At 37.5% G+C, this 13,893-nt stretch overlaps 1 protein-coding gene and 1 pseudogene across 1 annotated transcript in view; one reads left to right on the top strand and one right to left on the bottom strand.

The window, feature by feature from the left end:
* PAWR (pro-apoptotic WT1 regulator) overlaps window positions 1–13,893 on the bottom strand; it is a 106,489-nt gene that overhangs the window by 55,771 nt on the left and 36,825 nt on the right. The window lies entirely within an intron of this gene.
* Window positions 11,291–11,783, top strand: LOC116760477 (annotated as a pseudogene).

Genomic DNA, 13,893 nt, shown 5'->3' with positions numbered 1-13,893 from the left:
GGTTAGGACTATGCGCTTCCACTGGAGGGGGCATGTGTTCGACCTCTGCTCAGGAAACTAAGATTCCACATGTGGCGTGGGGTAGCCAAAAAAAAAAAAATTTCTTCAAAGAAGAAAGTCAAAGGGACTTCCCTGGTGGCACAGTGGTTAAGAATCCACCTGCCAATGCAGGGGACACGGGTTCAAGCCCTGGTCCGGGAAGATCCCACATGCCGCGGAGCAACTAAACCCATGCACCAAAACTACTGAGCCTGCGAGCCACAACTACTGAGCCCACATGCCACAACTACTGAAGCCCGTCCGCATAGGGCCCGTGCTCCGCAACAAGAGAAGCCACTGCAATGAGAAGCCCGCGCACCACAACCAAGAGTAGTCCCTGCTCACCACAACTAGAGAAAGTCCGCGCACAGCAACGAAGACCCAACACAGCCAAAAATAAATAAATAAATTTATTTTAAAAAAGAAAGTCAAAGAATTCATATGTGTTATTTATTCAAGTTGTTAGAACATAAATACTTAAGTCGTTTAGACCTAAGTAAATGGAGTTATTTGGTATTTCTTTGGATCGAAGGGCATCATGAAGGAATTACTGGCACACTAAGGGTGTGGTGAATTGAGAAAGTTTGGGAACCTTTTGATAAGAGTATAAAATGAAATGCCACTGGGACTGTTACTAAACTTAACGAAACATTAAGTGACTACATTATCCTCAAAAGACCATATATAAAAGTTACTGTGTAGGCTCTAATAACTCTATTTACAAATGTCTGAAGTCATCACCTTTTCAAAGAACATTCTCCACTCCTCCCTCTTGTTTAACTGAAGTCCAGCTCTTACCTAAAGTCTAGTCCCTCTTCAGCTGTCTCTGGGGTAAAATACTCCTCAGTCCTCATTTGGGCTGGCACAAATTCATCTTCCTTTTTCCATACTTAGGAAAGAGAGCTACATAGCATTCTTATGATAAAGGCCAAACTTCTTCAACAAATTCTCATGAGTCTTGGTAACTATATATATATATATATATATATATATATATATATATATATACACACAGTACCAATATTAATATTATACAAAATTCTCCAAAATACTTTCAGAGCCATATCCTGAAATATCAATATCCTCGTTATGCCAACAATAGTGCTTCTCTGTATAATGTGAAGGCACACGAAGTCAGCTCCATGTTGATCTAGTTATAGCAATTCAAAGAGCTTTCAGTAGTACCAAGCGCAGGATCTCAATTAAGAACAAGTAGGTAGCAGTCAAGTTCCGCTACCGTTAACTTTAAGCAAGTCCCTCTACCTCCTGACCTATTTATGGTCTCCTCAACCATAAATAGGGTCATTTATTTATATAACAATATTTAGGAATGTTCAAATGAAATTATGCTTATTAAGCACTTCATAACATATTACTTATTATACAAACAAATGGATCCATCATTCTTCCAAATATATACATGCAAAGCACCGTATGAGCAAATAGCGACAGAGCAAAAAACAAGACAAAAAAACCCTCTCCTCATGGAACTTAGATTCTAGTTGGGAAATAATTAATGTATTTAATCTCAGCTCCCTTCCACTAAAATGACAACGAAGACATGTTAAAAAGATATTAGCACATATCAACAAAACTTGAGACAGAAGAGTGAGAGATGACAGCTAAATTCTGTCTATAAAAAGTAGATGGGGGCTTGCCTGGTGGCGCAGTGGTTAAGAATCCGCCTGCCAATGCAGGGGACATGGGTTCAAGCCCTGGTCCAGGAGGATCCCACATGCCACAGAGCAACTAAGCCCGTGCACCACAACTACTGAGCCTGCGTGCCACAACTACTGAGGCCTGTGCGCCTAGAGCCCGTGCTCCGCAACAAGAGAGGCCACTGCAATGAGAAGCCCGCGCACCACAACGAAGAGTAGCCCCCGCTCACCACAACTAGAGAAAGCCGGCGTGGCAACGACGATGGAACTCAGCCAAAAATAAATTAATTAACTTAAAAAAAAAAGAGTAGATGAACAATTGCAGATTTTGCAGTGCAAAGAAAGCTGAAATCTACACGTCAAGCAAAAAAAGGGGGAAAAAATTATACCAAAGAATTGGGGAAGAGGCTTAGGAACCGAAAGTTCACAAGTGCCTAATGGCAAGGGAGAGGAGTGGGCAAAAACAGGAGGAATGGTGAAAAGTCTACATAAGAGGAAGTTAGGGGCTTCCCTGGTGGTGCAGTGGTTGGGAGTCCACCTGCCGATGCAGGGGACACGGGTTCGTGCCCTGGTCCGGGAAGATCCCACATGCCTCAGAGCGGCTGGGCCCGTGAGCCATGGCCGCTGAGCCTCTGCGTCCGGAGCCTGTGCTCCGCAACGGGAGAGGCCACAACAGCAAGAGACCCGCGTACCACAAAAAAAAAAAAAAAAAGAGGAAGTTAGGACACCTCACTCCCTACCCTCCTCAGTCAGGCAACTATCTTATCCCCATGGACAAGGTTTACTCTCTACAAATACTGAACCAAAGAAGTGCTGGACTCTGAGACACCAGTAATAGTCAAGGGTGGAGGTGAGGAAGGATCATACTGAAACAAGGAGTGAACGTCTATGTATAAAACAGTGGTATTTCCAGTCCTCTTCCCCAAGTGCATCTCAAAACATCAAAATGAAAAAAGTTTAGATACTAAACATTCCCCATATTTTCAGACTTAAGAGATAGCTATATATAGTAGCTATTTATAATGGTTCCTGTTCACCAAAAAGCCGTATTTCGCTATTAAAAAAAAGATTTATTAAGTTCAAGTTTATATAGAAAGGGAGAAAAACAAGAAAGAATGGGAATGATATTTAGAGGCTAGATGATCGTCTTGTCAGGGAAGCTTTAGGCAATGAATAAAGAGGTAATTCAATACAATTTTTAACAGTACACAAAATGTCATGCAGTTATTTTAATATACATTAGAAACAATATAGCTAGCTTACTGAACCTATAATTTCAAAATTAGTATTGCTTAGCTAAGGCTAAGTTTAAAAAATATTAAGAAAATATTAACACAGGTATTTTGCAGAAATGGCAGTAGTATGTAAATGTCTAAACTTTGAGGCAAACTACTGCAGAGACGATAACTAAATTGGATGGTAAAGTTAAGGCCAGGTAAACGAAAATTACTTCAAACTCCAAGGATCCCTTCAATTCTGATTCTAGGAATATTTTTAATAGACATACTTTAGGAAACAAATGTTTTCTGGATATATATTGACATAATGTAGGTTGACCAAAGAGATGCTTTTTCAGAAACATTTTCCCAAGATACAACATTAGGTAAAAAGTATTCTTTGAGCAATAGTAATTTAAAGTTCTAAAAATAGAATAATAGATTAGATGAATAAGAACAGTTAGATAAGGTAGAGGAGAATTATAAATTATATTAATAGAAACTACCATCTATTGAGCTTCTACGGTGTACTAGGCACTGAGTTAGCCAATCAAAACAGGAAGTCTTTACACAACTCCCTTTTACAGGTTAAAATTCTAAGACTCAGAAGTTAAGTAATTTACTTATGGTCCCAGTTGGGGGAAAGAGGGGTAGCTGAAGGGGAAAAAGTGTGACATAAGGGAAGAAAAATCTTTGATAATCAACTAAGTATCACAATTAAATTCCCAATACTATAGTTTTCCACATTCCTAACATTCGGAAATCCTTATAAAAATCCACAAAGTAAACGACTAAAAACTAGTGGTTAAACAAATGGCCAATAAATTAGATGTATTCCACAGAGATACTGTACCCAGGAAAAAAACTTCAATTTGATAGAGTAGATTCATCATGTGCATCTTACCCTAGCTGAGGACTTAATTACATTGCTGGTTCAGCCAAAGAAGAGACATAGCAAAAAAAATGCCCAAAACTTCTTAAATGGTCCCATTTCCAATATTCAGTTAAATGAAGTCAGACGTTACTGAGCAGCCCAACCAAACAACAACAAAAATAACTGCCATATGCTTTATAATTCTATGATCTGTGTCCTTAAAATGTCAAAGAATGTTTAGCAGTTAAAAAACTTCTCTTAAGTTTTCAGAAATCGTCCCATATTTACATTATCATAAAAAGCAGTAATTTTGTAAAACTGAAGGGAGACTCTGCTATTCATGCTTTTAAAATGTGCTCTTAATTTTTCTGACTACTAAAGGCTATAATAATGTCACTTGGAAAACAGAAGGCTGAGTGAGCATCTGAGGGTAAAAAGGAATGTTTTCACAGGCGCAGTTGGTAAATACCACTGGCTCTAGATGAGCATTCTTCCCTAACTGGAAGCCAATCCAATTTAACTTTAAAAATCTCCTTGTTACATAGAGCAATGGGAGATCATATTATCTCAATTATCCCTTCACATTAAACTCAAGGGTTGAACTAATACTTTAAACATTATCAACATCCATTCCTTTTTACTGTGTTTCCAACTGAGTCCATAGCCAGAGTTAAGATTTAGCTAAACTAGTCAACAGGCTTAGATGTTGTTCTCTAGCTTGGGCACTACAAAAAGCTTATTTTTATACTCCATACTTTCCATTTTGATTATGCAAACATTCAATTTGCAAGTTATAATACATTACCAGTGCTCTCAGGGAAGGATAGCTTGTGAGACCCAATCCAAACTTTAATGTCACAGCAATCCTTCCTTGTATTACTGCACAGCAGTGTGAAAAAGGCCAGTATGGCATGGGAAGAAACAATCCTATACAAACACATTTTACAGTAATGAATCTGCAATCAATAAATCTATTTGGATACTGGAGTAAATGACCTTGAACAGAGAAACTTAGGTGCCTAGGAAATGAATAAAGCATAATCATAAGAAATAAAATTTTAAAGTAAAGCAAAATACATTTCTGAAATTTAAAGTAGTTTTCTTTCTTCACACTTAAATTTTTACACTAAGTGACTGCATAGAATATACACCATAAACATGAACAGGCAATTCGGAAAACATAAACACTCAGTATGTAAGTAAGTAAACATGTACAATTCTCAAAGAAAAGCAAATTACAACCAAAAGAGAACTGGTTACAGAAATTTCGGCACATATATAATTTGCATTTAAAGCTTTCCCTTCCAGGCCTGAATCCTGGCTCCCAGATCTGTCTTCCTTATCTCAGCCCAGTCTCTCAATGTAGCTGTCTCATGTGGTATCTCAGCTTAGATCTGGCTAGAGGATCAGGCTATTCTCATATCCAGGCTGGACTAACAAAACAAAGACTCAAGTGACAATAATAAAAATCAAGGAGGAAGGGATAGTCAGTCCCAAGGCTTAAGTCCCTCAGTCCCCTTTTATACTGGATTTCTAAACCATTTTTGTAAACACTAAAAGGGACTGATAAGATCAGTATTTTTTTTAGTTTATTTTTAAATTTTTTTGGCCGCACCTCGGGGCATTCAGGATCTTAGTTCCCCGACCAGGGATCGATCCCAAGCGCCTTGCAGTGGAAGCGTGGAGTCTTAACCACTGGACTGACAGAGAAGTCCCAAGATCAGTATTTTGAATTTATGCTATAAAAGGAAAGAAAAGGAAGCAACCCAATGTCATTCAACCCATGAATGGATAAACAAAAAGTGGTATACGTAAGCAGTGGAATACTATTCAGCCTTAATAAGGAACTTCTGACACACACTACAATACGGATGAACCTTTGAAGATACTATGCTAAATGAAATAAGCCAGTAACAAAAGGACAAATATAGTATGAATCTCCTTCTATGAGGTACCTGAAATACTCAAATTCAGAGACAGAAAGTAGAATGGTGGCTGGTAGGAGTGGGGGGCAGGGAGGCAGGGGAAATAGGGAGTTACAGTTTAATGGAGTTTCAGTTTGGGAAGATGAAAAGTGGTTGCACAACAATGTAAATGTACTTAATGCACTGAACTGTACATTTTAAGATAGTTAACATGGTAAATTTTATGTTATGTATATTTTACCACAATAAAAAAAAGGGAAAGGAATGATAAAAACAATTAAGCTCACAACAGCTAAGACCCTGAAAACCTTTCAAGAGCATTAGTGGTATTTAAATATTTAATTTATTAAGTAATACAGATACTCATTGGCTAAATATACCTTGTAATACAGACCACAACCTGACGAATGTGAATATTTGAGCGGATTAAAGAAAGACTTTCAATAGGAGTCACTTTAAATCTTTTATATAAAATAGTTTCAGATTTGTGATTCTGTAGGGAATGTCTTTTCAAAAGCTCTTTGGAAAGAGTTCAATCATAAAAGAAGACAAAAATATGGACCATCATGCGCTTACTTCATTTTCCAACCTCTATATTAACCTGTTCCTGAAATGTATTTACAAAGAATGCAGCAAATCTTTTCATCAATCACCATGTGAAAACCTTTGGCAGGGACACTGTGCATTCCTGGGAGGATTTAAATTAGTTTGTGAGGGACGGAAACCTGGCTTAAAAGCAAAGAATTGGATTTAGGATTTGACAAAGAGTTTCTTTTCTGAGGAACTTAAAATGTTCTATCATGAGTTTTCACATTTATTTCCTCCATTATTAGCAAAGACACAAAATAACAAAGAATTTCAATTAAAATTATCCTTTGGTAGTTTTCTACTCATTATTGTGTTAGCTTTATCTGTCCACCACAGTACAGTATTTGAAATCACATTTCTGCTTTAAGCAAAAAAGGAACTAAATTAAATATTCCAAAGGCAGGAAATCCTGTTTCAATTGCATCATTTAAAAACTCTTAACTGATCTACTTCGAAGAACAAGAGTTCTCTACCAGAAAGTAGGATAATTTTTTTAATTGATGCAATTTCAATCTCCTTAAACACTTTACACTTGAATATAACCGTGCTTATTTTAAAAAAATCACTCTATCTTTTTCTAAATTTCAAATTCTAGTTTATTTTTTAAAATGTTAGTTTGACAAATTATTTTAATTGTAGATAACAGGCACTTAATTTAATTCTGCAACTTTTAGTTTAGGCCTAAAAACTCAAACTGTTCTAAAGGATCCTTATACGTAGTGTAAATCACAGAAACGCAAGTACTACTAGAGGTACTATGTGAATGATACGCACTCTTCCTGTAAGAGCCAAATTGTCAAATAAGCTTAATTTAAGTAGTCAAACATGTTGAATAGCTGCAATAAACCTGAGAGAACAAGAAGAAAAGATCAGCAAAAATAAATTGACAGTCCTTAAAGAATAGAAATGGGGAAAACCAAAAACATCCTTGTGATAATGCTGGAAGAATCTTCCAGTCCTATGACTCAGGGAAATAACATTCTTACTGGCACAACAATAGGGATTAAAATAATGGATGAAAGTCTACCCATAACAGCAGCACCCACTATTTGCATAAATAATGTTTGGTTAAATATGACTACATTTAAATTTTATCTTAATTACAAATACTATTCCACTAAAGCACCAGCAAAGAAGGTGTGTGCAGAGGGGGAAGACATGGACTAGCCAATCCAATAGTTATAATATGGCCAAAAATAATAACAACAGTAATAGTAATAAGGTAGTACCTGTAATCAACATATTAAAAAGAGAGGATATGGTCCCATTTAACAGACAAAGCTTGGCAATAATTCTAAGACAATGGCTCAAAAGACAGCCTTCATGTCCCTCTGTGCAAAAGGAAAGTGTTCCTCTTTCCCATAAATCAACCAACTAAGGAAGGCTCTGGGAGAGTTTGCAGATGGAAAGCTGCTCAAAAAGCCTAGTTCTGGTGATGCTTTACCACCCCTTGGGTGGGGGAATTACCACATGGGAACTGGGGACTGCAGTATTTAAATGCCCTTTCTTTTCCGTTCGGTAACAATCAAGGAATCATTTCAGCTTGTGAAGTACTGCTACTATACTCTGAGGGGAAATCAAGGAAGTAAAAGGAAGTACACGTCTGTTTTCATTAAAGTTCCTTAACATCTCTACTAGTTTCCTAATGCATTTAATCTTGCTAAAATGCACAATCTCAGGCCTCACCCCAGATCCTTCAAAAAAATCTGCATTTTACAAAAGCCTCAGGTGATTTGTATACAGATTTAAGTCTGAGGTGTCCTGGTCTAAAGTGCCACACCTGACAGGCTGACATCCCCAACTAACCCCATGCCTAACTGCGTATCACTACTTTCCAAACATTTTAAAACTTGAGAATGGAAAATGAAAGCAACTCAAAATCTGAATATACTTCTGATAATGGAGAAAGTGTTGAACTAACTAAAGAGTTTGGACTTCCTAACTCCTTTTCCAAGAGGAAAATTGTATGAATAGATTTGTGTTTTGAAATCTAGCTGTAACAAGATGAATAATATACTGGAGGCAGATAAATTAATTAGGAGCTACTGTAGTGAGCCAAATGAATGATAACGGTGGCCTGAAATAGTATAGTAGTAATGAGGATATGAGGGAAGTAGATGAATCTGAACGGTATCTAGGAACTAAAGTTGACAACATGTGGTGAATGAATAGATGTGACATGGAGGTGGGGCAGGGAAATATGCCAGATACTCATGTAATTCAGGACATTCATATCAATAACTTGGAAAAACTAAGCAGACGGCCATACTACTCACAAGTTAGGGAACACCAGAGCAATAAGGTTTAGCAGAGAAAGACTAAATTTTTAGAAAAAAACAGAAATGTTCAGTAGACAGACTGGCACACAAGTCTTAAGCTCAAGAGGAAAATAGGCACTGGAAATACATATTCGTAAATTAACAGTAGTAACACCCACTTCTGGCCAAGTTGGAGAAAGAGGGACCAGATTTACCTGCCTGCTTGAAACAACAACAAATACATAAAATGCATGGAATAATGGTTTTCAGACAATAACTATCAGCACACAGTAATGAATCCTGAGAGACAGAAAACTAAAAACTCTGCAATTACTTCCTAGAGAGAGTTTCCAGACAGCAGCACAGTGAGAAAGAACCTGGGCAGAGACCAGCAATCTCCCTGAATTGAGGAAGTGGATATGGGAGCCCAGCAAGGCCAAGGTAGCTAGAGTATGCAGGACCGAATTCTGAAGAGAAGAAAGCTGCACAAAAATATCCAGAGATCTGAAAGGGCCCCCTCTCTAGATTTAAGCTAAGCATGGACCAGTGGAGGCACAGAGGAAGCACCCCAAGGCTAATGCATCTGAAAGGATTAGAGGGAAACTGATACAAGAAGAATGACTGTGCTCAATGAAGCCAGATTTTAAGGAGTACGCACTATATGATTACCTTTATATAAAATCCTAGAAAACGCCAAGTAACCTATTGTGACAGAGAGCAGGTCAGTGGTTGCCTTGGATGGGGGAGAAATTACAAAGGATCACGGGTAAACTTTTGAGGGTGATGGATATATTCAATATCTTGGTTGTTGTGATGGTTTCATGGGTGTACACACATGTCAAAACTTGTCAAATTGCACATTTCAAATTTATGCAGTTTATCATATGTCAATCTATCTCAATAAAAAAAAAATTTTAACTATCAGCATATACACAGAACCTGAAGTTATGAGGGTGGTTGCGGTTGCTGAGCAATTATACACAGATTGAGAAGAAGGCCTAGGAAAGGGCCATAAAGGATACCAACATTTAAAGAAGTAATAAAGCAGAGAGATTGTGAAGGAGTTTTCAAAGAATTAGAGGAAAAACTTGCAGAGTGTAGCATAATTGAAGCAAAGGAAAAAGAGTTTTCCCTCAAGAAGTCTTTAAAGGAAAGAGCAATCTATGTCAAATTAAGATAAAGCCTAAAAAATGTTCAATGTACAAAAGAGAAGAATATTATGAGGTAGGCATGGTGTAGGAGAAGGAGCACCAAGACAGTCATCCTTGATCCAATAATTTGTTATTTTAACTAGAAAGACTAAGAAATATAGTAAAAAAATTATTTAAGGCTTGACAGTTAAGAAAAACCATGAATCCTAGATACTAATAGATTATTTTTCATCTGGCACTGGCACCCTCCTAACTAATATGCTACATTCAATATAAACAACAGTAATTAACTGTCCTTAATTGAGTCTTTAAAGGAAATCAAATCAGAATCAAGCTAACAGTAATTAATGCATATACTCATTAAGCATGAGTGAAAGTCCAACTTGGAGGCCTATCTTCCCATCTAAATTTTTTTTTTTTTTTTTTTTTTTTTAATTTTATTTATGGCCGTGTTGGGTCTTCGTTTCTGTGCGAGGGCTTTCTCTAGTTGCGGCAAGCGGGGGCCACTCTTCATCGCGGTGCGCAGGCCTCTCACTATCGCGGCCTCTCTTGTTGTGGAGCACAGGCTCCAGACGCGCAGGCTCAGTAATTGTGGCTCACGGGCCTAGTTGCTCCGCGGCACGTGGGATCTTCCCAGACCAGGGCTCGAACCCGTGTCCCCTGCATTGGCAGGCAGATTCTCAACCACTGCGCCACCAGGGAAGCCCTTCCCATCTAAATTTAATAGGAAACTAAATACTTGAAATTCTTTCAGTTTTTCTTTTTTAATGAGTAATAGGGTTATTTATGTTCTTCCTATCAGCCAACCAAGAAGAACAAGATTTTTTTTGCCTCATGTCAGAATAAAAATTTATGTTTACATACAGATGCACATCATCAGCACACATAAGGATTTAATTCAGTAAATTAAATTAAGTGAACAATCTTCAAAACAAATGCATATTTATCTATGTTATATAACACTAAAATTCCAAGAGACCAAACTAGTCATCCTTCAAAATAAATAATACCAAAAAGTAATTATGTTTAATTGCTTCTTTTAAATTTTTACAGAGATAGAATATTTTATAACTTTTTTTGTTTCATTTCAGAATATTTAGTAAATTCAATCTGTTACATCTCTTGACTATCAACATACTTTTAAAAATCTAAACTCAAGCTAAAAATCTCTGTAATATTTTGCAGCAGGGGCGTTTTAGATATTGGATAAAATAGGCCAATGTAGAAGGCCAAATACGTGTATCATTCACAAACAGAGGCGGACTTTGTTCTTGTCATTAAAAACACTTCCCCTGCTCTCTACCTCATCTTACTAGCTTCATTTCCATTTGTACAGTAGTAATAAATGTCTGGAGAAAGCCCACTAGTTCACAATATTGTCCAGACCAACCAATCCCTAAATAAGACTAAAATGTTAAAAAAATTTCACAGTGGGACTTCCCTGGTGGCGCAGTGGTTAAGAATCTGCCTGCCAATGCAGGGGACACGGGTTCAATCCCTGGTCCGGGAAGATCCCACATGCCACGGAGCAACTAAGCCCGTGTGCCACAACTACCAAGCCTGCGCTCTAGAGCCTATCTACTTTTCCTATCCTGATTCAAATGGAATGCCAGTATGGCAACTCCTAGGATTTGTCACAAATGGGAAACCAAGTGCCATCTTCAAAATTTCAGGTCTTAAATCTGGAGAAGGAAGCCAGCACCCTTTTGGAGCCATGAATATTGTCCGAAATCCATCTGTTGCTCAGATTGGAATTTCAGTGGAATTATTGGACAGTCTGGCTCAGCAGACTCCTGTAGGTAATGCTGCTGTGTCTTCAGTTGACTCACTCAGTTCACACAAAAGATGTTAGACAACTTCTACAATTTTGCTTCATCATTGGCTGTCTCTCAGGCCCAGATGACACCAAGTCCATCTGAAATGTTCATCCTGGCAAATGTGGTTCTGAAATGGTACGAAAACTTTCAAAGACGACTAGCACAGAACCCTCTCTTTTGGAAAACATAATTTGAATAAAATAATTTTTAATGGATTCTGAAATTTGTCATGTTTTGAAGATAATCATTCTATTTGAAAGCACGAAGTCAAAAGGATCACGAAGCCTAAGTTTAAAAACTGCTTATGACTATGAAGCTTAATTAAAATCTTTATAAAAAATTAAAAACACTGAACTACTGAGCCCGCGTGCCACAACTACTGCAGCCCATGCGCCTAGAGCCCGTGCTCCACAAGAGAAGCCACAATGAGAAGCCCGTGCACCGCAACAAAGAGTAGCCCCTGCATGCTGCAACTAGAGAAAGCCCGTGTGCAGCAACAAAGACCCAATACAACCAAAAACTAAATAAAATTTTTTAAATTCGCCTTTAAAAAAAAAGAAAAACGAAAGAATTATAGAGGAAATCCGTCTTTAGTTAAAAAAATTTTTTCACAGTAAATCCCATTTTACAACTATGCACATTTCTATCTGTAATCATTCAGAACATCAATTACATTCTTATATAACATATAATTTAAGAGGAAGAAAATAACCTATAGTAGCTGGAGACCAGACATTCATTAAAAAAAACTTACCAATGAAAGACAGAACATTAGAAGTTCTAAAGAATTATTTTCTGTGATATTTAGAAAGGATTTTGTCTGCGGCCCATGCTGTTTCCTTTTTTTTTTTTTTTCTTTTCTGATATTTAACAAAAGAAAATATTTGGGTTTAAAAGACTACATTACTCCCCACAAGCAGTTTTACAAATTGTGCAAAAGAAGAGAGAGTAAAGGCAGGGGTTCGGGGGTGGGCATAGAAAGAAAAGATTCACTCTTCTTAACCAACTATTTTATTAGACACGGCTGCAACAAATATAGTTTAAAAAAAACAAACCTGAAGACAATAGCTCATTACGTTTAGTGCCAGGCCCATAACAGTTTGGGAGACACAGCTAGACATTAAAAGCAAATCCACCACAGACATACTGGGTTATAAATGCAAGTACCTGGAGTTCTGCAATCAGCTGTGGTGAGCAGCCTCTGATCAATTTATCCTAGTCAGGAGTAGCCAGAGGAAATGAAATGAAGGAAACAGGAAACAGCAAAGATAAAATGCTTTTTCCTAGGGTAAACTTCAGTGTGGCATTGACAGGAATCTGGTCCTTTCCTGATCAACTGACCATGTTAGGAACAGGGAATGAAAGTCGTTATTAAGTACCACAGGACAATTCAAGATGACAGACATAAAAACAAGCAGCAGAAGTGCTGGGAGCAGGCATTGAAGAAAGGAAAAAAGAGGAGAAGAATGAAAGAAAACAGAACTTAAAAAACGCTTCATGGGAATAACCTTCATACTTAGGCTACAACGCAGCAGCATTACCTGGAGCGCTTGCTACAACAGCAGGTCTGGGATGAAGCCCAAGAATCTGCATCTCTCACAAGGTCCCAGGTGATGATAAAGCTAGACCCAAAAACCACACTTTAAGAAGCACTGCCCTATACTTACCCTTTGGTAAGACTCAACCCACTCATGTTCACTTATTTAATTAATACCTATCATCTGGAGTGGGGGAAAGACTCTGTTAAACCCATCACTGTCATCACTGTATTCCTATCACCTAGCACAACGCCAAATACATCATAGTCTCCAAATACTGCTCACTGAATAAAGACCATTGTGAAAAACACGGAATGTAGTGAATGGCGGTGGGGAGGGAGATTGAAAGAGAAAAGTATGAAGACACAGAAAACAAAAGCACAGTATAAATGTCCAAGTATTTGCTACAAGAACTGCCCAAGTCTTAATGAGAACGGCAGTAACTGGCCATCAATCTAATTTCATAGGGAGGTCATAAGCCAAAGAAATTTGACAAGGGCAGAAAAAGCAAAAAAGTTAGAAGTAAAAGAAGAAAAATCAATGAGTATTTTATATCATTAAAAAGATGGTATTTTTAAACAGCAAGAGTGATAAATTCAAGTGGAGAAGAGAATATGTTATGGATATACCACCATTAGATATCTATAATCTTAATCATCATCACTAAAATTCATTAAGTATCTATGAGTCAGACACTAACACTAGACAGTTACATTTACTCAACCACTCCAGATAATATTCTCTACATTTCAGAGATAAGTAAACTAGGCTGTAAGTGATGAAATCATTTGCCTTTAGAGTCAGATGGACCTAGGCTCAAATCTCAGT

Source organism: Phocoena sinus, chromosome 10 (assembly GCF_008692025.1).
Source record: "Phocoena sinus isolate mPhoSin1 chromosome 10, mPhoSin1.pri, whole genome shotgun sequence".
Lineage (NCBI taxonomy): Eukaryota > Metazoa > Chordata > Mammalia > Artiodactyla > Phocoenidae > Phocoena > Phocoena sinus.
The sequence above is the reverse complement of the archived record's forward strand: the minus strand, read 5'-3'. Positions and strand labels throughout refer to the sequence as shown.